Source organism: Notamacropus eugenii, chromosome 4 (assembly GCF_028372415.1).
Source record: "Notamacropus eugenii isolate mMacEug1 chromosome 4, mMacEug1.pri_v2, whole genome shotgun sequence".
In the NCBI taxonomy this organism is placed as follows: Eukaryota; Metazoa; Chordata; class Mammalia; order Diprotodontia; family Macropodidae; genus Notamacropus; species Notamacropus eugenii.
In genome coordinates this window covers 463,100,982-463,127,025 of record NC_092875.1, presented here as the reverse complement: position 1 = coordinate 463,127,025, position 26,044 = coordinate 463,100,982, and the positions used below count along the sequence as shown (strand labels likewise).

The 26,044-nt window shown below is 38.9% G+C and overlaps 1 pseudogene; it reads left to right on the top strand.

Annotated features, from left to right (window-relative positions):
- The first annotated feature begins 463 nt into the window (after window positions 1-463).
- On the top strand, window positions 464-22,233 carry LOC140502714 (SH3 domain-binding glutamic acid-rich-like protein 3 pseudogene; annotated as a pseudogene).
- Window positions 22,234-26,044: the final 3,811 nt, after the last annotated feature.

Genomic DNA, 26,044 nt, shown 5'->3' with positions numbered 1-26,044 from the left:
TTTAAACACTTCTTTATTTCCTTCCTTCCTTCCACCTCTCCTTCTTTCCTTCCTTCCTTCCCTCCTTCCACCTCTCCTTCTTTCCTTCTTTATATCCTTCCTTCCTTTCTTCCTTCCATTCTTCCTCCCCCTCCCCCTTCTCTCTCTCATATGTCTAATCTATCAGTATACAGGCAGATTGGTCTAGCCAATAGAGAGCTGGCTAGATAGACAAAGGGTACCCCAAAAATGTTGTCTAAGACTTTTGAGGCACCCTGTAGATAGAGAGATAAACAGATAGCTCATTTATTAAATGCTCATCACATGCCAATTACTGGGCTAAGTTCTGGAGTCACAAATATAAGCAAAGAAATCTTTGCCCTCAAATAGCTTACATATTAAGTGGGGAAGACTACACATAAAGAGGAGTTGAAAAGCTAAGTCTGGTGGGGAGGAGAAAGATAGTCTGAGGCCAGGTGTGGCGATGGCCTGGAAGAGAAGGCCTGGTTCTGGCAAGATAAGGTCAGAGACTATGGATCTGAGTAGAGCCCAAGATGGTGGGTGGGGTAGGAGGGGAAGATAAGGAGGATGGCCAGCATTAGGAAGACTTGGATTCAAGCGCCATATCGCACAGATTTTGGCTGTATGACTGACAGGCAGCTAATCACTAGATCTTTCCATGTTCCCTGGCAAATTTCTAAGACAATAAACTGCAGACAAGTTGCTGATTTGTCATGGCAGAGGGAGTTTCTTCACTTGAATATTTTTCTCCCACAATAATATCAGAGATAGATAAAAAAACATTTATGTTTACTTATCTATATACACATTGTTTTCTCCCTCCCCCAAAATAGGTTCTCTGAGAAATTGTTTAGGCCTATGGTAAGGATGGAAAAGAATTTACTTCAGGCATTGTTCTTCTAGGAGTTTAAGTATTGACAATGTTTTCTTCATTCAAGTTAAGTCCAAAAAGGCCTTCAGATGGAAAAATTGTATTTCTTCATATTTCTAAAAACTGGGGCAGCAAGGTGGCACAATGGATAGAGTGCTGGGCCTGAAATCAGGAAGATGAGTTTAAATCTGATCTCAGACACTTACTAGCTGTATAACCCTGGGCAAAGGCCATCTCCAGTTGTCCTAAACTTTATATATCTTGTCACTGGACCCAGATGACTGGAGGAGAAAATGAGGTTGGTGACTTTGCACAGCCCTTCCTCACTTAAATCCAATTCATTTGTAAGTCATGGAATCAGCTCACTGATGTCATTGTCCTCTTTGAGAATGAAGAAGAAACCATACACAAGTCATTTAACCCTGTTTGCCACAGTTTCCTCATTTGTAAAATAAGTTGGAGAAGGAAATGGGAAACCCCTCCAGTATCTTTGCCAAGAAAACCCCAAATGAGGTCACAAAGTTTCATACGACTGAAAACGTCTGAAGGACAGTAACACCAACATTTCTAAAAGAGGGAAGAGGTCTTAGTGTTCCTCCACAAAATTATGTTGCTATTATGTTTCAGTATTGACAGACAGCGTAATGTTGAAAACACTGATACATTTAAAGAATAACTCATTTCTCCTCTGGATAAGTGCCATTTAGGATTGACTTTTTTCATTTATCATTTGATCTGTGCCCAATATGGATGTTCTTACTATTTTTACTTAGTGATACACTGTTAGGTGAGCAATGGTTCCCTAGAAAACCTGGTGGCTAGATATGGGATTCTGGAATTTTACAGGGAAAATATTAAAACAATACAGAAGTAGATTAAGACATAAGTGGGAAAGTCTGGTACAAATTGCCCATTAGATAGACAAAACTTTATACTCAGTAAAAGAGAATTGAATGAAGACATATTAAAAAGATTTTTTAATGTTGCTTCAATGTACTTTAGACAGGCTGACCTGCTAAGAAAAAACAAACACCATATTAGAATAATATATAATGCTTCTTGATTTAAGAGTAAAGACCACTCACCATCAGAGACCCATGTGTGTATCAGTACAACTTGTCTTTTCTCACAGGGCATTTGTGAGTTGTCTCTCCTTAGCTAGTCCTGTTCCTCTCTTTGGAGTCCTCTGTAAGGGCTGCACATTTCTGTGCAGGGGTATAACCACTAATCAGATCACTTAGTTCAACCCCCCAATCTACTTAACACCTTTATTCTGCCTCCTCTCTTGCTTAGCTCTCAATGAATCACCTTTGTCAAAGTCATAATTTTAAGAAGTGCTTAATCAAGGTAATAAAGCAGAAATATATTAGAATCAAAAGTATTGCTTGCACATAGACTGTGTATTCCATTTAATCTCAGGTCCTAACCCCTCTTTCCCCCAAGCAGGAAAAATCTCATTAAGTATCTGATCATTTACATCCCCATCTCTAAGCAGCAGGACAAAACATAGGGATAGCTGTCTCATCACGAATGTCCCAACTTTGAGCAGTAGTGTGGAAATCTCCTTTTGTTCTCAGTGGGGTCTATCAGCTCCTTCCTCATCCACCACTGAATTAAAGGCTCCTTTTCAATCTTGCTGTGTTTTAATTCATACAGTCTGCCTCCAAGGCTTAAACATTGATCTGTCCTTGATATCCTACCTTTGGGGGGAAAAGTTGATGTTTGAAGAAAAGGCTCTTAGGCCAGAGCAGCAGTGAGTGTCAGGGAGATCAGTACGGATGTGGACACTGATGCTCCATCTCTACCTTCAAAAGACTGAAGCATGCTATTTTTCACTTTTTTTCTTCTATTAGAGTCTTCTTATACAAAATGACAAATATGAAAACATTTTACATAATTGTACATATATAACCTATATCTGATTGCTTACCATTATCTCAGGGGGTAAGGAGAGGAGAGAAGAGGAGAAGGATAGAATTTGGAACTCAGAACTTTAAATAAAGATGTTCTAAAAATTTGGGAAAAAAAGTCTTTGGGGTGAAGGTGGGAACCCAGCCGAACTCTTTCAACATTCCCTTCCAAACAACTCTCAAATAACAATACCTCAAACAGAATTTTGGACTGGCAAAGTCAACAAAAGGTCAGCATGAGAAATTTTCCCAGCCTAAGAAAACTTAGGAGATCAGCAGGAAAAGTCTATGATACCAGGGTGGAGGCCCACGCACAGTCCACGTGGCAGCAAAGCAACACCAGCTACAATAGCAATTTTGAGAGCTCTTAGCCCAGAGACAGTAAGGGGGTCAGACAACTAATCAGAAAGAGATTATAGGGGACCTTGTGTAGGCACTGGGTACACTTGGCACTGATTGGCATCTCTGTTGTCTATACACAGTCCTGGGTTTTAGTTCTGGAGCATAGATGAATGCTTGTGGTTGGCCACAAGGGAGCAGGGCCATGGTCACAGTTTTAAGGCAAAGCGAGTACTAGCATTTGTGGCTGCAGGGGACCAGAGGCCCTTCTTGTGTAAAGACTAGAATGTAGATGAGGAGAAAGTGATAACATTTCTCCCAGAATCAAACCACCTTGGAAACACCAAAAACATGCAGACTTCCAGAACTAGCTCTAAAAACAGTAGCAAGAAAAAGCCTGAAGCTTGGAACAGTGATTCTCCACCCCCTAGGTGAACAGAGCCCAACTTTAACATCAAGTTCAAAGTCAAGAAATAGACTGGGAAAATGAGCAAACAACAAACAAGAATTTGACCATACAAAGCTACTAAGGTGTTAGAGAAGACCAAGACATAAATTTAGGAAAACACAACAATGTAAAAATAGCTACAAACATGGCCTCAAAGGAGAAGGCTTATCAGGCTTAAGCCCAACAGGAATTTCTGGAAGAGTTAAAGAAAGAGATGAGCGGTAGAGGAAAAACTGGGGAAATAAATGAGAGTGATGTAAAAAAAATCATGAAAAAAGAAATAATAACTTGGCAAAAAAAGGCACAAAATATACTGAAGAAAATAACACTGAAAAACGGAATTGGGCTAATGGTAAAAGAGGCACAAAAATTCACTGAGGGAAAGAGATCCTTAAAAAGCAGAATAGGTCAAATGAAAAAAGAGGTACAAAATCTCACTGAAGAATATACTTGTTTAAAAATTAGAATTGGGCAAGCAGAAACTAATGACTCCATGAGAAATCAAGAAACAATACAACAGTTGGAATAATTTTTTTAAAAGAAAGAAAATGTGAACTAACTCATTGGAAAAACACCTGATCTGAAAATAGATCAAGAAGAGATAATTCAAGAAATATTGGACTCTGAAAGTCATGACCAAAGAGAGGGTACAGACATCATCTTTCCAGAAATTATCAAGGAAAACTGCCCACATCTTAGATCTAGTGGATAAAACAGACATTGAAAGAATTCATTGATCACCTCTTGAAAGAGATCTCAAAATGAAAACACCCATGAATAGTATAGTCAAATTCCATAGCTTTGGTCATACAGATCAAAGAGAAAATACTTCAAGCAGCTGGAAAGAAACAGTTCAAATATTGTGGAACTACACAGTCAGGATCACATAAGATTTAGTGGATTTCACATTAAAGGAATGGAGGCTTTGGAATATGATATTCCAGAAGATAAAGGAGCTAAGATCATTAACAAGAATAATCTACCCAGAAAAACTAAGTACAATCCTTGAGGGGGGGGGAATAGATATTTATTGAAAAAGAGGAATTTCAAGCATTTTTGATGAAAAGATCAGAGGTGAATAAAAAATCTTACATCTAAACATAGTATTCAAGAGAAGCATAAAAAGGTAAACATGAAGGAGTAATCATAAGGGACTCAGTAAAATTAAACTGTTTACATTCCTGTATTGGAAGATGATAATATATAACTCCTAAGAACTTTATCATTATTAGGGAAGTTAGAAGGAGTCTATGTAGACGCAGGGCATGATTGTGTTGGGATAATCTCCAATAAAAAAAAAATGAAGAGATGAGAGAGATGAACTGGAAGAAGGGGGAAGGGAGAGGTAGAATGGGGAAAATTTTCTCGCATAAAAATGACACACAAGGAGGAACTTTTTATAATGGAGGGGAAAATAGTGGGGGAGTAACGGGCAGTGCTTGAACCTCACTCTCATTAGAATTGGTTCAAAGAGGGAAGACTATATATTCACCCTAAGTTGTGTTTAGAAATGTAACTTACCCAATAGGGAAATAGGAGGGGAAGGGGATAAGAGAAAGGTGCGGGGAGAAATGATGAAAGGGAGGACAGATTAAGGGAGGCAGTGGTTAGAAGCAAAAGAGATTTTTGTGGAGAGACAGGACATAAAGAGAGACGTGAAGAAGCAGAAGAAAATGGGAAGGAGGGAAATACACAGTAAGTGATCACAATTGTGAATGTGAATGGGCTGAACTCACCCATAAAACAGAAGCAGATAGCAAAATCGATGAGAAACCAGAATCCAACAATATATTATTTACAAGAGATACACTTGAAACAGAAAGATGCAATTCTGAGTACAAATTGAAGTAAAATGTTCTTACTTTATTTTTCTTGCCTTTTAAAAAAAAAAATATGGCTAACATGGAGATGTTTTGCATGATTTCACATATCGTTTCCCAACGTTTAGTTCCTCCTTGGTATCACCATGATCCTTTTTTTTGACATTGTTCTCAGTTCTCTGTTGCTCCAGCCCCTCTCAGTGACAGAGTGTTGTACCTCTTTCAGGCTAACATTGCTAAATATGTTGATTGGTTTTGCTTAACTAGACTCATTTGAGATAGACATACCAAAAAATGGCATCAATAAAATATTAAAAATACACCAAAGAAACAAAAAGGAGTTTAAAAGGGGTTACAAACAGGGTGATTTTATTACTACTGTAGCATGCACTAAAAATTCTTTACATAACAAAAGTTCATGGTTTCATATATAATCCTTATGTTTTGCAGAATATAGAAATGCTGTAATTTTAAAAAATATTTACTAAATTAACATTAAAATAGGAAATTCCCAAAAAACCCAAACCAAACCTCCTCTTTTCCTATCCATAGATTTGAAAGGCAATTTTTTTCTTTGTTCTTCTACTTTGTTTATAAACTTAGACTCTTAATGTCTAAGTCATGTACTTATTTGGATCATGTCTTGGTGCACATTGTGAGATATTGGTCTGTACCTAGTTTCTGACATATTGCCATCCACTCTTCCAAGCATTTTTGTCAAATAGTGAGTCCTTACTCCAGTAGCTAGAGTTTTGGGTTTGATTAAACACTAGGCTACTAGGTTGATTAGGTACAGAATATATAGAAACAATTCAATCACTGGATGTCTCCTTTGTACATACTCTGCAGGTACACACACACACACACATACACACACACACACATGTTATTGTAGTTTGGTCATTTCAGTCGTGTATGTCTGATTTATATCACAAAAAAATAAATATTCTCAGTACTTAGTGTATGTGTGTGTGTGTGTGTGTGTGTGTGTGTGTATGACACACGCACAGAGAATAGATAGAAGGTAACCTTTGAGGGGAAGGTACTAGCAGCTGGGGGAGTGGGGACTTGGAAAGGCCTCCTGTAGAAGATGGTGTTTGAGCTGAGTCTTGAAGGAAGCTAGAGATTCTGAGACTGAGGTGAGGAAGAGAGCACCAGGTATGGGTGATGGCCAGTACAAAGTCATGGAGATGGAAGGTGGAATCTTGTATGGAAAGAACAGCAAATAAGCCAGCATGGCTGAAGTATAGAATAGAAAGAGAGGGGAATAGTGATAGGTAAGAAGGCTCAAAAGGTAGGATGAGACCAGGTTGTCAAGAACTGCTGAATACCTGAAAGAGTTAATATTTGATTCCAGATGGAGCTACTGGAGCTTGAGTGGGGCATCAACTGAAGTATCTGTACGGTGTTTAGCACAGTGCCCACCACATAGTAGGTGCTTAATAAATTCTCATTCCTTTGCCCTAGGGGGTGATAAGGTTAGACCTGTACTTTGGGAAAATCTCTCAGGTAGCTGCAGTGTGGATGGATTGGTACGAGGAGAGACTTGAGGCCGGGTGACCAATTAGGAGGCTATTGCAGCAGTCCAAAACGAGAGGTGGATTGTTCCTGTGTCTCTTACTTGATCCTCTTTTCATCTCTACATATGTTCCATATTAACTTCTTTGTTGTTAAATGTCTCTAATATAGGGTTCAGAATACTGGCTCTGGAAACAGGAGAACTGGGTTCCAATTAATGATGCCTCTTAACATTTACTACCTCTACCACTTTGAACAAGTTACTTCATCTCTATGGGTCTCAGTTTTCCATGTGTAAAGATGGCTTCTGAGGTCCTTTTCATCTCCAGATTGATGATCCTATTCATTTCCTATGATCATATATTCATATCTCTCAGAGCACTGAAACAGTTTCCCCTAGTCATCCTTATGACGGTTTAGGGTGATTCATTTGTGTTAACTCTCAGAATCAACCTCACTTTTCAGATTTCTTCCAACTCAAAGGAAAAGCATTGTTATTATGACATTTAAAAATGAACACATGAGAATTTTTTGCATAATGTAGACAAATCCTTGTCTCTGAGTCCTTTAGAAAAATACAGAAAATGGTATATGTCCTTGGCAAGTATTTAAAGTCCTTGTGATGGTAAACACTTCATCGTGGCTGATCGTTAGGCTACTGCTTGATCATGCTTTGAGATTAGGATTCCTCACTGCAGAAGCCCATTAGATTTACCCATGAGATTACCAAAACCAGATTCCATGAGGATAATTTGCCAATTCATATGCAAAAGCTGTGACAGCTAAATGTTTGAATTTTGAAAGAAGACAGACTTGTTTTCTATTTCCTAATAGACTTTTAATTTCTCAACTAAATGCATCTCAGGAATAGGATTATCAGCAGAGGTGTAAGCTACTGCCACCCTATCCACTCATTGTCCACCAAAGCCATTATGAACTTCTAGGCCTTCATGGCTATACAGACTGTTCTGTTTTTCTAAATCTCATCATTTTCTCAAAACCTACCAGAGCCCATGCTCCTCCATGAAGCCTTCTTTAACCATCTCAGTACATAGTCTCTTCCTTCTGATTTCTTTTTTTTAAATTGAATTATTTTATTTACTTTCAGCATTTGGCCATCACTTCCATATATCTTAGATTTCTGGACAAGTAAGGTTGGAGAGAAGTCCATTCCAAGTAGAGGAAGGAAAAGGAGTAAAATGAAGGAAACCCAAAGTATATTAAGGGAAAAGCAAATATTCTAGTTTGGCTGGAGTGATACACCTATCTTTTCTTCCATGACTGAATTATACCTTGGAAGATAACTGTTGTAGACCTCTCCCTAAACCATTTTGAACCTCCAAGACCTGAGAAAAGCCTAAAACATGGATTGGTCAATCAGGAGAGGCACTGTGGTGCACTCTGAGCTTAACATACCATAACACCTTTGTGTGCTTTGGCATAACAGACATGTCTTGCTCTCTGAGCGAACACAAAATGCCCCTTTGTGTGTGAACAACTACAAAGCCAGTGAAGCTGACCAGGAGCATTCTTCTGTTTATGACTACCAAGGACAAGGTGCCTTGACCCAGGCACTATCTTGAATAATGGAATTTTTCTTATCTTAGTATTATGCACATATACTATGTTATGCTACGTTAATGTTAAAAGAAACACAGATCTCTTGGATCTATAATTTCAATAGACACTTTCACACTTCTCCTATCTTATTGTATTTACAACCTATTCACTTAAGAAATTCCTTTCTCATATCGTGATTAACCATATGAAGACCATAATTTTAGCTGACACAGGCATCCTGAGCCAGGAAGAGAGGGAGAGGTGAGAGGGAATTGCTCTGAAGATACAAGGTCTGCTTTGTTCATCCTTCATTGAGCTCATTGTCTTACTATGAGCTCCCATGCATATCTCTATATGCATCTTCTGCCAGCTTTGAGAGAATTAAAACAATTATATTCAGACTAACTTTGTTTGACTTTCTAGGAACAAACTTAGTAATGGTTGCCACTATGAAAAACTAGAATTGGCATTCCAAGAGAGGGTGTGCAGTCATCTTCTCTAGTGATTTTTAAGGAGCACAGTACCCAGGGATTTAACAGTGGAAAGGACTTTAGAGATCATCTAACGTAGTGGTTCTCAAACTCTTTGGGACCCCTTTACACTCTTAAAAATTATGGAAGATTCCCCAGAGCTTTTGTTTATGTGGTTATATCTATCAATAATTGCCATGTTAGAAGTTAAAAATTTAAAAACATTTATTAATTCAATTTCAAATAATAGTAATAAACCTATTAACATTATTAAAAATAACTATGTTTTCCAAATTTAAAATAATTTAGTGAGAAAAATAGTATTGTTTTACATATTTTGGCAAATATCTTTATTGTCTGGCTTAATAGAAGATAGCTGGATTTTCCTTTCTGCTTCTGCATTCAATCTGTTGCAATGTGTGTTTTGATTGAGGTATAAAAAAAAAACCATAGCCTCATCAGCCACATAGTTAGAAAAGGAAATGCTATTTAGCAGGAAAATGATATCTTAGTATAATTTTAACTTCATGGACTCCCTACTATGGTCTCAGGGATGCCCAGGGGTCTATAGACCACACTTTGAGAACCTCTCTTCTAGCCCAAATGAATTATTTTATAGATGAGGAAAATGAAGTTCAGAATGGCTGAGTGATTTGTCCATGGCCACCCAGAGCGTCCTTGGCCAACTTTCTGCTACATCCTACTCTGTACAATAGACACGATCACAAAGATACCTTTATAATTTTTGTTTATTTTGTGGAATATTCCTCAATTACATGGAAACATTTTTTGACAATCATTTTATAAATATTTTGAGTTCCAAATTCTCTCTCTCTCTTCCATCCTTCCTGCTTTCTTGACAAGACAAGCAATTTGACATCAATTATACGTGAAAAGTCTTACAAAACATATTTCATATTAGCCATTTTGCAAAAGAAAACACACACACACCAAGAAAAATAAAGAATAAAAAAGTATGCTTCAAACTGCACTCAGAGTTCATCATTTCTCCCCCACTGGAGGTGGATAGTGTGATGAATGAAAACTCCAGGAGACATACTTTCTGGGTAATTAATCATTTTATTAATTATGGCTAGTGAATAATTAATAAAAGGATCGTCCTTTGGCTTTTTCTCATAAACCAAAGACCCTTCATGGAGGCTTCTTGATACTTATATACCATTGGAGAAGTGGGTGTTCCCAACAGGTGGCAATCAACTCTGGTTAACAATTAATGAGAGAATGAATATTATCATGAGAGGTGGACCTATTCTAATGAGGGACTGAAGGACAAGACTTTTATTATCTTACTCCTCTCTATCCTGCCTCCTCCACCTGCCAGTTTATGCAAAGGCATCTACTTCCACCCAAGCTTGTCTTAACAGAAGACAATGGGCTGGAATTTACTGAAGGGTTAATGGAATATAAGATGTTCCCTTTTCATTAATAGGCGTATGTGACTACATGTGTTTCCTTTTTTCCTTGGAATAGGGACTGTGTTCCCAGATCTAAAGATACACAAGTATTTCAATCACTCATGTCTTGCTTCTTTGAACTCTGGCCCAGCTCACAGCTGTTATACATCCTGTGCTGAGTCACATAGGCTTTCAAGCTTTTCAGTGCTAAACCAATCAGGTGCTAAGTCTTTGTTTGAAAACTGCATATATTCAGGGAGATTTACATTGCTTGGGGGGAACTTGTCTAGGGGAGGACATGCTTTGGGAAGTCTTGCTTATGGGATGGATGCTTTAGTTGTTGGTGCTCATGGGTCTGCTGATGTGTATAAATATTTCTGCTACTTTGTTTGATCCTTAAAATACATATGCATATTCATAGCAGCTGCTCATATTGTATTGGTAATACATTTACCTAGATTAAATTTTTTTTAATCTTTAATTATGACCAGCTTCCCTAGTTGGGTGGGGTTCCCAACAAGATCTAAAGGCATATACCCTGAGAATCTGGGCAATCTCATCTATTAGCAACATCCTTCAGATGCTGACTGAATAATATACAAAGGGCTAATTTCTGAATGGGGAAATACAAAAGGGAAAATCTTAATCTCAATTAATAATTGGTTATTAATATAAGAGAGAAATAACCATTTCTCTCCATAGCATTTTTCTTCCTGGTTCTTTTGGAAATGTCTTAGATTGTTGTTTTGATCAGAGTAGCTAGGTCTTTTACTGGTGATAATTCTTACAATATTGTTGTTACTGTGTACAATATTCTCCTGGTTCTGCTCACTTTACTTTGCATGAGTTCATATAAGGAAAACATCTTTTTCCCTTTTTTATTTTATTTTTTCCTAATTATATATAAAAACAGTTTTTAACATCAATTTTTAAAAATTCTGAGCTCCAAATTCTCTCCTCCTCCTTTTTTCCTCCTCTACCCTATTGAGAAGGCAAGCAATTTGATATAGGTTATAAATGTGCAGTCATACAAAAGATATTTCCATATTGGTCATGTTCTGACAGAAAACACAGGCCAAAAAAACATAACAAGCAAAATAAAGTAAATCAAAGTTTGTTTCTCTCTGCATTTAGACTCTAGATGTTCTTTCTTTGGAAGTAGATAATATTTTTCATCATAAGTCCTTCAGAATTGAAAGACATATTTTTGATGCAAAAATTTAGGTACTATCTTACACAAGGTCAAAGGATGTACCAGATGATTTAATAAAGATTTACTGAGCAGCCTATTATGTGCCCAGTCTTATTTAGACACTTGTGAGGGAGTGGTATATAAAAGGGGGGGAATATAAAAAAAAAGAAAAGACAAGGTCCTTACCCTCAAGGACCTTACAATCTAGTTGGGGAGACAGAACTTACACACATGAAAGTTAAGTAACAATAAAAGATAGCATATGATTAAATGTCAAAATGAGTGGTACAGATTCTATTGTATATTTTTAAATAAAAGGTTTTAATTTACCAGTGCGAAATTTAAAAATAATTCTTCCAACTCTGATAATTCTAACTAGGAAGCTTTGGTTCTTTGTCCCTTTTGACATCATTAATGTTATCTTTTTGGAACACTTTGTTCCTAGGAAAGCATGAATAGGTGGGATTGGATTCCATTTGCACTACATTCTTGGTGATTTGTAATTATATGCTGTCACTCACTTTACTATTCTATGCAACTTTATAGCATTTAAACATACATTGCCATTTTATTTCTCATTCAAACTAAATGTAACATTTAGGGCACTTGAAGCAGACTTAGGAAAAGTGTCTAAGAATAAACAAACAAATGAATGAAAAAGTAAATAAATTAAATTATGCTAAAATGTAATTCTATTTGGAGGAAATTAAAGAGAAAAATAATTTTTTGAGAAGAATTTTAAGGTGGTTTATTGTATTTTTGCCTGAAGAGTATGGCTGTGTGTTGGTGGTTTGCTACAATTGTACTCTATCATACCATGTTGTTTATATTAGTATCATATTGCTCACTTTTATATAAACTCTATGTGAGAAGGGTGCTCACTCTAGAAAGAATAATACTAATTCTTGAAGCTAGGAAAGCTCTTATTTTATTTTACCTTCTTGTAAATGGGTAACTCTCTAAATGAGCACACTTGCTAAGGCTAATACAAGGCTATTTATTTCCTGTTCCTGATTCAAATTTCCCCCCTTGTTCTCTAGTGGCTGGATGCAACTTCCTGAACTGCCTATTCCATGTTTTCCTCCTAAATGTGTTCCCCCTCCCTTGTCATGCATCGAATGTGCATTTAAATTAGCTAGCTCTACCCTGGGAGTGTGTTGGATAATATTAAACAGCTTGTTAAAGCAGGCATACTGATCAGAATATACATAGTTGATCAGAAGCCTGGTTCTACTAGGTCACAGTTCAGGTTAGAACCAGTCACCCTCTGGCTGACATCCTATTATCACTCCTGAAAAGTTGGGAGTAGTGTTAATCCTGTGGAAACAAAATTCCTTCTTTTGTTTCTCACAACTACCTCAGGTCTGACATACTCACTTACTCAAAACTATGTCTCATGAGCCCCTACTGGTATGTTTGTTTTTCTCAGACATCCAGAAGACATATCAATACAAAAGATACTTACTTGAGAAACACAATAAACCCCATAACTAGAAAAGATTCCCTGCCACCTCTGTATACAAGAGATATTATTGCACTACTAATGGGGTAGGGCACACATGCATAAAATATGTGTGGCCACGGAACATATATGGAGGGCATGCATAAAGGGTACCTGTGGCCAGGGAATACATAGGATGAGACACATTCCAAGAGCCAATGTGAGTTGGAAATATTTATGAAGGACACAATTTAGAAGACATATGTAGCCAGATAAAATCATTTTTCTGAGATTGCTGGGCTGCTGATATTTTCTGATCATGTCATTATATCCATCATAAGGGTAGCTGGGTAATACAGTGGATAGAGTGCTGGACCTTGAGTCAGGAAGACTTGAATTCAAATTTGACCTCAGACCATTACTAGCATTTTAATCTGCTTGAACTCATCTTCCTGAGTTCAAATCTGGCCTCAGCAAATTACTACCTGTGTGACCCTGGGCAAGTTGCTTAAGCCTGTTTGCCTCAGTTTCCTCATATGTAAAAAATGAGCCATTGAAGGAAATGGCAAACCACTCTAGTATCTTTGCAAGAAAACCCTACATGGGGTCACAAAGAGTCAGACAACTGAGCAAAAAAAACCAAACAAACCAATAATCTTAGCAAGTTGCTTAAACTCTGCTTCAATTTATCTCTAAAATGGGTAAAATAATAGCATCTATCAGGATTTTGATGAGAGTCAAATGATTGTAAAACATGTTGCCTAGCCCATAGTAAGTGCTATGTAAGTGTTGTTATCTCTACTGCATCGCTGCTCTCCACCAGACCCACCGTCCCTGCTGAGCATTGTTCCATTAGTTTCATGGTTCTCATACTTCTTGATGCCAGTGGCTGCTAGGTTTAATTTCTTCACAGTCACCTGCTGGCTATCTCAGCCTGCATAAGCTATAATACAATGCTGGATGGTGATTTTTTAAAATCTGTGTTGAAATCTTCTGAAGTAATGTGACATAGTTGATAGACAGCTGGTTTAAGTACTACTTCTGATACATACTGGCCCTGTGAACCTGGGCAAGTCCCTTAATCATTAGTGCTCTAGGCAACTCTCTAAGACCACAAATTGCGAAGCAGGTATGACTTGCAATGACAGAGATATTCCTTACTCAATGAAATCACAGGTCTGGTCCCTATGCCTTTCCTTTTATTGCCATGTGAATGAGAGCAAGTCACTATTTACATTAAAAGTTTCTAAGTTTGATTTCCCCTGCCACTTAATCTTGTTTTGTTAATTATCTTATCAGCTCTTGGAAAATTTGCCATCTTTCATTGGTATATTTCCATCATCCCTCTCCCCTATTCCCTCAGGTCCTTACTTTTATTAAGATAAGGTTTTCAAATCCTTCAAGATTTAGATCCACCTTCAGATAGGAGTGTTATTTAGGGATTACCCATTCCATCCTCTTCCTCCCACCTGCCACTTCACTAGGTTGACCTTTTGGGGAGCCTTATTTGGGGAGTTCCTCAGCACAGGCACCCTAAGATCCTCTGGGAGAGTAATTCTTCCCTCCTTGGTAAACAAATCAAAGAGGCAAGGCTAGAAGATAAAAAATTTAATTGGCATCAACTGATGGGCAGTTGCTAGGTTGGTAAAAACTCCCCAGAACAGAGGGACACACATATGTATATAGAGTTTTACACAGCTTTAGAGCAAATGACAAAAGGAGCTTATCAGGTGAGACTGCTTAGCTACTTTCCTTATTTTAGATGGGACAACTTGTCAGATGATTTGGGGGCTGGGGATAATGTCTTCACTTTTGAGTAACTTTGGTGTAGCCCAAGTTCACCTCTGTTCAGCTCTGAGAGAAGTGTTTCCTGGTAGTTAATCTCATCAGACCATCTTGGTAGGGTAGGGCAGTAGTTAATCTCATCAGATTATATTGGTAGGAAGAAAGTGGAGACCTCCATTTTGAGACAGAATCAGCACAACCCTGCAAGCTCTATTTTATTTTAACCTCTACTTACTATTTTAGGGGATATGTCTCCCCTAAACTCACAGCACACAGGTTTTGTACAGCTCCTCCACACCTCCCACACTTCAAGTATTAAAATTCATTGTCCTCATGTATTCGAAGTTTTTCTAAAATTTATTTCCTTATGAGGGTTTTTATTTTGTTTGTTCTTTTTCTTTGTTTTGCCTCATTTGGCACATTACTATTTCTGATGTGATCTAACTGAGCTAAGCTTATTCACAACTACTTCCATTTAGCTAGAGGCCTACCTCTGTCTTAAAAGCACTGAATGAGGGGAGATACACATTTTACCTATGGCAGAAATGAATGATTTCTTGAAGAATTTTCTCAAAGATCCTGGTTTCATGTGACCTTGGGCAAGTCATGTCCTTTCCTCTTGGTTTTAGTTTCCTCATCTTGTTGAACTAGCTTTTGAGGTCCCTTCTAGCTCTGACACTCTATAAACCTTTCCTATGAGGAGAGGGTGTCAGGTAAATATCCAGGTGGATGATATGGCTTTAATGAAAGAACAGTAAAGATAAAGCCCCTTGCTGTGAACCTGTGGGGCAGCACAGGTAAGAGAAGGGAATCAGAAAAGCAGCCCATCACCTCCTACCCAACCTTGCTCCCTACAGGGTATTCTCAAAGAGAATATATTTTCTTTCTTTTCTGAGGTAAACAGGTCTGAACTCTTTAACTCCTCAAATGCTATTTTACAATCATTGTTAGAAATTCTTGTACATTTAAATCAATGCACACCTGCTTTTTCTTTTCACTGTCCTTCCTTCTTCTCTAGTGGCCTTAGTTGCAGCTGAGCTCTATGGTAATAAGCATTTACTTATGAACTGTGGTTCAGCTGGTGCCTAATGCACTTCCGTTCTCTTGTCTTCTATCTCTAGCACCTACACAGTGCCTGGCATACAGCAAACACTTAGTAAATGCTTGTTGAGTTAAATAATCTGAAATGAATCTTTCACTTTAATTATCTCTGACATGTAACACTCCTGAACTACCCTTTTCCCCAACTTGTACTGGCAAGTTGGGTTCCCTGAAGGATGACTATCATGAATTTAAGGTAATCTATGAATCTGTGCTTTTGTGAATGAATTCATGAGCCCCAACTAATGAGGTCATGAGACCTGGACCTCTAAAGGAAAAGACAATGTCTTTGAAAGCAATCCAGTCCTGAATCCCCCCGCTCCGTATTTAAACTGATAAGATCGCTGGCATCTCACCCAAGGCATCTGACCCACCCCAGCCCAACTAGATCACTTAATTAGTTTACTTCACAGTCCTCTCCCAGTAGCTCTTTACCAACCCCAGACCACTTTATTCCTTTCACCAGTGCACCAGGTCCACCCCAGACCACTTAAAACTCCTATCACTATTGCACCAGGTCCACCCCAGACCACTTAAAACTCCTATCACTATTGCACCTGGCCCACCCCAGGCTACTTGGACTAAACCCTAAATCTCATCCAAATCTTCTCAGTCTTTTTTTTTTTTTGTATAAAAGTATCAGTCTCACCCCTCCTCCCCACATCAAGCTGCAGACTAACTAGGAATCTCAACGGCTACTATTGTTCCAATAAACTGCTCCTTGACTGAAAAAAGGTCCTGATTGCTTGGGTTCTTTCCAGGCAGACTGTCCCTGTACCCTTACATTTCAGGGTTCCCAGCACCCCAAACCACAACACAACCTTTAATAATTAATTAATATTTAATAAGTAATTAACAATTAGCTCAAAGCAAACGCATTTACTGAGATAGCATTCTAATAATAATAGCAACCAACCTGCCCCTCCTGCAATAAATCTGGGTACATACAACCATACAACAATCTCCTAGAATCATATGCAGTAACCATGGGAAGAGTAGTCACATATGCAGAATACACTAGTACACACTGAGTAGACACATGGCCAATGCAACTTATACCTCATGCCCTTCAGGAACCAAGATTTTTTCTTTTTTTTGTGGTGTCTTCATGCTGCTCCCCTGGCCACTGCATCTGGTTGAACAGTTGGGCTCCCTGGGACTGTTCTTCTCCATAGCTCAAGTCGGAAACTAAGACTGGCTGTCTTCTCAAACCATAGGTCACATTCCTCAAAGCAATCTCTTGACTCAACTTGCTTCCTAGAGAGTGTATCTTGCTTTCCAAAGGATTACCAGGGTTACGAATAATACTTAGCTAATCAGTAGTGAGTTAATTTCATCAAGTTTGATTAGAGAACCTCATAAAAGGCTGAATACATAATACATACATACATATATTCACTCTTATCTGCTCCTTATCTTCTGTAATTTTATCAATTGGGTTAGTGGAAAATCAGCTGATCAAACATGTCCTGATCAATAACTCCCAAGACCCATAAAGACATAAAATAAAGGTGATAAATATCTGGGACTTCCACAGCATTACAAAGGGGTGGCATGTTGCAGGAAAGAGAGCTAAGTTTGGAATCAGAAGACTTGGGTTCAAATACAAATATTAGCTTGGCAAGTCGTTTGTTTCAGTTTCCTGATTCAGAATAGTCTCTGAGCTCCTTTCTAGCTTTAAATCCATGATCGTAGTGTAATGGGGGTAATACACATCACACCGATCATATGAGAAGCTGAACTTTACTCTCCTGGCCACTCTTGGGACCATGTGTGTTCAATGCTGAGGGGACTTTGAGAAGATGAAGCAATTTTTCAGTCCCCATGATGGCTGTAGGAGGAGGGGCTTCATCAAAGTAGGTTGGTCACTAAGCTAGAAGGAGCTTTCCACTCAGATTTTAAAGACAGGCAACTTCTTCTTCTTCTTCTTCTTCTTCTTCTTCTCTCTCTCTCTCTCTCTCTCTCTCTCTCTCTCTCTCTCTCACACACACACACACACACACACACACACACACACACACACCCTCCCCCCCCACGCACACATGCACACACACATATACCTTCCTTCCTTTCTCTTGAATGTATAGCTTAAAACTTTCTCTGGAATCACCCATGAGAAAGAGAGGCTTTCCTTCACTACAAGCAGCTTTGGCATATGTTTGCATATAGCAGTGACAGTGTATATGTTGAGACAGACAAAACTTAGTAGATTAGATTTCCAATCTCTGGCTGCCTCTTCTGACTTGCATTTCTTTCCCTGAGCATAAGTGACTGAACAATGATCTTGAGAGAGATCTTCCTAGTCTTGTGAGTTTTGGAGTTGATAGGTTCCTCAGTTGAAGCTGACTGGCAGAAGGAGATTTCTTTCAACTACCAGAGGATCCCAAACTTATTTGGCCTACTACTCCCCTTTAAAAAAAAAAAATTTAAATTTATTTTTAGTTTTCAACATTCATTTCCACAAGATTTTGAGTTACAAATTTTCTTCCCATCTCTCCCCTCCCCCCACCCCTAGACACCGTGCATTCTGATTATCCCTTCCCCCAATCTGCCCTCCCTTCTATCATAGCCTTCCCTTCCCTTATCCCCATCTTCTCTCTTTTCTTGTAGGGCAAGATAGATTTCTGTAGCCATTACCTGTATTTCTTATTTCCCAGTTGCATGCAAAAACAATTCTCAACATTCATTCCTAAAACTTTGAGTTCCAACTTCTTTCCCTTCCTTCCTTCCCACCCATCCCCACTGAGAAGGCAAGCAATTCCATATAGGCTATATATGTGTAGTTATGCAAAAGTCTTCCATAATAGTCATTTTGTGAAAGATTAACTGTATTTCCTTCCATCTTATACTCCAGATACCTGTAAGTTCTCAGTTCCTCCAAGGTGGCACAATCAAGGGAGAGGACCTGGCCTGTGCTCTGGTCTGGGAGCAACCATACGCTTTTCTGCCCAAGATCTGTGAGTAGGGCTCTCTTTCCACAACCACCTCCAGCTCTACCACATCAGTGCTCCTCCTCACCCCAGTACCGCCACTCAGGGCTGGGATCTAGATCAGCCAATTGATTCTCCCAGGGTCTTTAGGCTGAGGGCTCCAAAAATGGACACTGTGCTGCAGTGGTTGCCCTGGGCCCCAGGCTAAGGCCAGACCCTGCTCCCTTCTCACCCAGGTGAAAGAGCTTTCTCACTGACCTTTGAAGTTGTCTTTGGCATTTGTGGGTTGAGAAATCTGGGAGCTGCAGCTGTTGCTCATGATTCTGCACCCTGAAGCCTGCTCTAGTCCTGTTCCTGCTGCACTATGCAACCAAGGCTGGGCTGCGCTCCACCCCAAGCCTGGTGCAATAGATCTTTCCTGTTGGCCTTCCAGGCTCTCTTGGGCTAGAAATTTCTTTCACTCTGTCGTCTTGTGTCTTCTACTGCTCTAGAATTTGTTTAGGGTCATTTTTTACAGGTATTTTATGGGCTATGGGGGGAGAGCTATAGCAGGTCTGTCTTTCTACTCTGCCATCTTGGCTCCACTCCTACCACTCTCTTTTTAAAAGATCTATTTTCTTTAACCCTTTAACTTTTTTTTTTAAATTTGTGTCTGAAATGAATAAAACATAATAATAAATAAAAATGAATTAAAAATAATAAAATTAAAAAATATATCTTACTTAATAATTTATTATAAATTTGTTTTTTCCCCTGCATTGAAATTTTGATGATGTAACATTGCATCTTATAACAGATAGTATCATACTGTAAACAAGTCATTACACACAGTCCTGCCCATGCATGTTGGACTTCCCAACAATGCTGGAAAAGATGCTCAAATGCCAACACTTGCTTGTTAAGGCCTGTCTTTGGACTTGACCACTGATTGGTTATAACTTGCATTTTGTGTGTTTATTTGGAAAATAATGTAATCACTATGACTTTAACTTTGTTATATAACAGATGAAATGTATATAAATGACTTTTCAAATTTTAAAAATCTTCTCTTCTTTTCTTATGCTTCTACCAACCTGTTATTTTTATTCAGTGTCCTCCAAATGCACCTGAGGCTACTAATGTCCCCTAGGATCATTCCAGCATTCCCCCAAGGGGCCTGCTTTAGGAATCTATGAACTAGACCATCCTATACAATATATAGCCCATGGGTTGCTTGCTGCCTGCCACAGGATTTTGGGCAGCCTGGGAAAAATGTAGGGTTTCTAGTGCAAACTGTCTCCTGTTTTGTCATATGACCCATGACAACAAAGAACCATCAGTCTGTCTCTAATCTAACCTATTGGCAGCCCAAAGCCTATTTTAATTTTAGTCCCTACCTACAGACAAGTTGTGCAGGTCTGAATTAGAACCTTCTTGGGCAAAATGATCACTGCCAGAGGATAAGCCAAAATTGTGTCTTGGCTTACTAAAAGGAATGGGCTTTGAAGTTGTTCAGATAGTGTAGAACAGTCACAGTTCACCTTTACTTTAGTGAATTGTGACTGTTCAGCAGTCCCCTATTAAATTTTTCATGCTGTAATGTTTTATATAGCAATATCCCAGGAGAATGTAATAGGAATTATGGATTACAATTTCATGTTTTAAGTATTTCATATTTCTTGTTTTATTAATTCATGCTTTAGCCTTATATGTTTAAAGCATCATTTCTTTTCTATGGTAAAGTAAATAAAAATGTTCAGAAAGCAGTGAGGAGGTATTTATATGAATAATACATGGTTTCCATCAAAGGTTTATGCAATTTGCTATACTATTGGGAGCCTAGAACATATCCTCATTGACATTTCTCCAAGTCCATGGACCTCCACAACTGTATGAAATTATATCATTTGATGCTTCTTAGAGTCAAATTATCTTGTTACAGTTTATCAGAATTTAAGCCTTAGTAAGAGTTGATAGCTGAGTAGCTCATTAGCATTAAGATTAATTATAACATCCTTATTGTCTGCTCAGATGGTTTAGTTTTTCACATTGTTTTTTTTCTCTCCAGGTGTTTTCAGAAATGTAATTTTTTTGTCACAAATTTATTTTTAAAAAAATATCCTAATTATATTTAATTACAATTGTCTTCCTTTATCATACTATGTATTTCATTTTTAAAAAACCGTTTATTTAGTATTTTATTTTTTCCCCAATTAAATGCAAAAACAAATTTTAACATTTAAAAAAAATTGAGCTGCAAATTCTCTTCTTGCCTCCTTGTACTCCCCCCTCATTGAGAAGGCAAACAATTTGATGTAGGTTACATGTATGCAGCTGTGAGAAACATATTTCTATATTAGTCATGTTGTGAAAGAAAACATAGATTTAAAAAACCCAAAAATAAAATTTAAAAAGTATGCATTAGACTTCCTCTGAAGTTGGAGAGCATTTTTCATCATAAGCCTACAGAATTTCGCAATTGGTCATTGTACATACTGCTCGTTTCACTTTGTGTCAGTTCATGTGAGTCTTTTCAGGTTTTTCTGACAGCATCCTGTTCATCAATTCTAATAGCACAATAGTCTTCCATCACAATCACATACCACAACTTGTTCAGCCATTTCTCAGTTGATGGGCATCCCCTCCATTTCCAATTCTTGGCCACCATTAAAATAGCTGCTATAAATATTTTTGTACATATAGGTCCTTTTCCTTTCTGTTTTTTATCTCATTGGGAAACAAACCTAATAATGGTATCAGAAATCTAAAGCTCTAGTGGAACCATGTCCTTTGCCCCAGACTGGTCCTAGCTAGGACTCTGCCTCCTCCTGCTCCTCAGTCCATCTATCTGTCTGTCTGGGCCCAACCTGGCACACTCCCCCTTCTCTGCCCACCCCACAAAGGACCCTGCTGTCCCCACCCTCAGGCATTCACCCAGCCCTTCTGGGACGCAGCATAAGTGGCCTCCAGGTTTACAGCACTTCAGTCATCAGTTCTGGGAAATCAAGTCACAGCAAAGTGAGGTGACCTGCATCCTGAATGGAAAGTGGAGCTAGTATGAACTGGTGGATATGTCCCAGGACAATGCCCTACTGGAGATGAAGACCCTGGCTGGGGACCCCAAAGTCATCCCACCCCAAATAGGCAATGAGAACAAATACTGTGGGGACTATGAGTTTTCCATGGAGGCTGTGGTACAGGACACCCTACAAAAGTTCCTGAAGCTGGACTGCTCTGCATCCCCATAGACTCTCATTAACATTCCCTCTCTTTATTTTCTCTCCCAGCCATGAAGGTTGTTGGGGTCAATTTCCATACCCATACACTGTATATCTGGATTCTAATTCCAGACCCCCCATACCACTAATCCTAGATCTCATCTCCCCTTCCTGTCCTCTGTACCCACATGACCATGTATTCCTCCCCTGACCCTGAATCCTCTGCCTTTCCTGAGTATAACTCAATCTCTTTTCCCTTTCTAATTCCTGGACCTAACCATTCCATTCCCATCAGTCTTTGAAACTGTTTGAAGTATCTGTGCTCTTCCCCTCCCCCTCAGTCTGCATGGGGTCTCCAGGGAGGGATCCTCTCTACTACTGCTACCCCTACCAAATGTGGGCATTTGGTGACAAGCTGACAGTGGGTCCTGGTGTCCTATTGGTGACCTGTTCTTCAGTGGCCTCTGTTGCTGAGGGGTGGTTAAATGTTATGTTCCAGTTGGCTGTGTGTGTGTGTAGTCATTTCTAAGAAAAATAATCTGTTGAGATTTTAGTAAGAGGTTAAAAACTTTTTTTTTTTAACCAAACAGTATTCCTGCATCAGTTATCATGATGGGTAGGTCCAGTGAGGGCAAGTCATCACTTCTAAGTATTGGAGATTTTGTCCAGTGCTGCCAGCCTCAACGGTAACTCCTAGGCAAGGTGTGCTAGTAAATGTTTAACAACTGGTTGTCCAGGAAAAAAATACCTGTAACACACTTTTAAATTTAAAATAATCAAAACAACATAACAAACCTTGATTTGCAGCATTTGCCAATTTCTGAGGTGTAATTACTCACACTGAAGATTTAACAATTGGTTCTTGAGAGCTTGTGTGAGCCAGCACCATTATATTCACTGTGTCTAGGGGATAGGGCCTGTAGCTGGTAAATGGGCCCTTTACAACCTTCAGTGCTTGGAGGAGCTTAGAGTTGCTTCTTTATAATCATTTTAGTAACCAATGGAAATAGTTTTTGTAGCTAATAATTAGAATGTGAAAAGCTAGTAGGTGTCTAAGCTTTTATAGAAAACCCAGTGTTAAGATTATTGCCAGCTAATTTATGTCATTGTTACATCAAAAGTATTCTGTAGAAAAAAGGTCAAAGCACATGTGCAGAAGGCATAGGCTGAGTTTTCTTTGTGCATGCTTACTCAAATGGATCTGTGCTTTACTGAACTGGTTTGATGAGATGATGCATATCACAGCCCAAGCCTACCTACCCATCCTGTGGGGCTCTTGTTCATGTCCTCCTGCACATTTGCCACAGCGAGTCCACCTACTGGAAACTTTCTTCCTCACACAGTTGTTCTTTGTCTTTCATTCTCCAAGAGGACCATGACATCAGATGGTGATGCCATGACATGCAAAAAGGGAATTGGATTTAAGTGAGGAGGGGCTGTGCAAAGTGACTAGCCTCACTTTCTCCTCCAGAGCCATCTGCGTCCAGTGGCCAGATATAGATCAGGACAACTGGAGAGGGCCCCTGCATGCAGTGGGAGATGTTGGCTAAGGTCTTTAACAGGTCTCAGTTTGACTGAGGCAATGTTCAATCAGTGATTAAGGCTGGGTAAGAAATGAGGCAAAGGGAGAGGGCAGAGACAAGATAGTGGAGTAGAAGGATGGACCAGTAGAAGCTCTTCCCCCACAGCCCATAAAATATCTGTAAAAAATGACTCTAAACAAATTCTAGAGCAGCAGAAGTCACAAAATGAAGAAGTGAAAGAAATTTCCAGCCCAAGACAGCCTGACAGGCTAACAAGAAAGGTCTATCGCACCAGACTCAGAGCAGAGTGCAGCCCAACCTTGACTGCGCAGTACCACATGGACAGGACTGGAACAGGTTTCAGGGCACAGAACCATGGGCAGTAGCTGCGGTTCCCAGATTTCTCAATCCATAAACACCAAAGACAACTTCAAAGGTCAGTTAGAAAGCTCTTTCACCTTGGTGGAAAGGGAGTGTGGTCTGGCCCCAGCCCCAGGGCAGCAGTAGCCACTGATGCAGCAGCATCCACATTTGGAGCCCTTGGCCTAAATATCCTGAGGGAATTGAGTGGCTGATGTGGGTCTTAGCCTTGAGTGGAGGTCCTGGGGTGAGGAGGAGTATTGGCATGGTGGAGCTGGTGGAGGCGCTGGAGAGGGAATTCTACTCGCCAATCCTGGGCAGAAAACCCTGTGGTTGTTCCCAGACCAGAGCACAGGCCTTGACTGTGCCACACTGGAGGAACTGAGAACATACAGGTCCCTAGAGTATACCCTCCTCTTGACAAAGGACTCAAAAGTCAAGTAACTGGCTGGGAAAATGCCCAAAAAAGGGAAAAAAATAAGACTATAGAAGGTTACTTTCTTGGTCAACAGGTATCTTCTTCCATCCTTTCAGATGAGGAAAAGCAATACATACCATCAGAGAAAGACATAAAAGTCAAGGCTTCTGTATCCAAAACCTCCAAATAAATATGCGATGGTCTCAGGCCATGGAAGAGCTCAAAAAGGATTGTGAAAATCAAGTAAGAGAGGTGGAGGAAAAATTGGGAAGGGAAGTGAGAGCGATGTAAGAAAATCATGAAAAGTGAGTCAACAGCTTGTTAAAGGAGACCCAAAAAAATGCTGAAAAAAATAACACCTTTAAAAATAGACTAACTCAAATAGTAAAAGAGGTCCAAAAAGTCAATGAGGAGAAGAATGCTTTAAAAAGTAGAATAAGCCAAATGGAAAAGGAGGTTCAAAAGCCCACTGAAGAAACAGTTCTTTCAAAATTAGGATGGAACTAATGGAGGCTAATGACTATGAGAAACCAAGAAATTACAAAACCAAACCAAAAGAATGAAAAAAATAGAAGACAATGTGAAATATCTCATTGGAAAAACAACTGACCTGGAAAATAGACCCAGGAGAGGCAATTTTAAAATTATAGGACTACCTCAAACCCATGATCAAAAAAAAGAGCCTAGACATCATCTTTCATAAAATTATCAAGGAAAACTGCCCTGATATTCTAGATCCAGAGTGTAAAATAAATATTAAAAGAATCCACTGATCACTTCCTGAAAAAGATCTGAAATGAAAAACTCCTAGGAATATTGTAGCCAAATTCCAGAGTTCCCAATCAAAGAGCTGCAAGTAGCCATTCAAGTATTGTGGAAATACAATCAGGATAACACAAGATCTAGCAGCTTCTACATTAAGGGATTGAAGGGCTTGGAATATGATATTTTAGAAGTCAAAGGAACTAAGATTAAAACCAAGAATCACCTACCCAGCAAAACTGAGTATAATAATTGAAGGGAAAAAATGGTCATTCAATGAAATAGAGGACTTTCAAGCACTCTTGATGAAAAGATCAGAGCTGAATATAAAATTTGACTTTCAAACACAAGAATCAAGAGAAGCATGAAAAGGTAAACAGGAAAGAGAAATCATAAGGGATTTACTAAAGTTGAACTGTTTATATCCCTACATGGAGGGATAATATTTGTATCTCTTGAAACTTTTCTCAGTATTTGGCTAGTTGGAAGGATTATATACATATATGTAGAAAGAGGGCACAGGGTCAGTTGAATAGGAAGGGATGATATCTAAAAAAATAAAGAGATGAGGAACAGATTGGGAGGAGAAAGGGACACATGGAATGGGGCAAACTATCTATCATAAAAGAAGCAAGAAAAAGATTTTCAATGGAGGGGAAAAGGAGGAGGTGAGAGGAAAAAAGCGAAGTTTACTCTTATCACATTTGGTTTAAGGAGAGAATAATATGCACACTACAGGAAAGTAGGGGAGAAAGGGATAAGTGGGCTGTGAGGGGGGGATGATAGAAGGGAGGGCAAATGGGAGGAGGGAGTAATTAGAAGTAAACACTCTTGGGGAGGGACAAGGTCAAAAGAGAGATTAGAAGAAATGGGAGGCAGGATAGGATGGAGGGAAATATAGTTAGTCTTACACAACATGACTATTATGGAAGTCTTTTGCAAAACTACACACATATATATATATATATATATGCAAGCACTGCA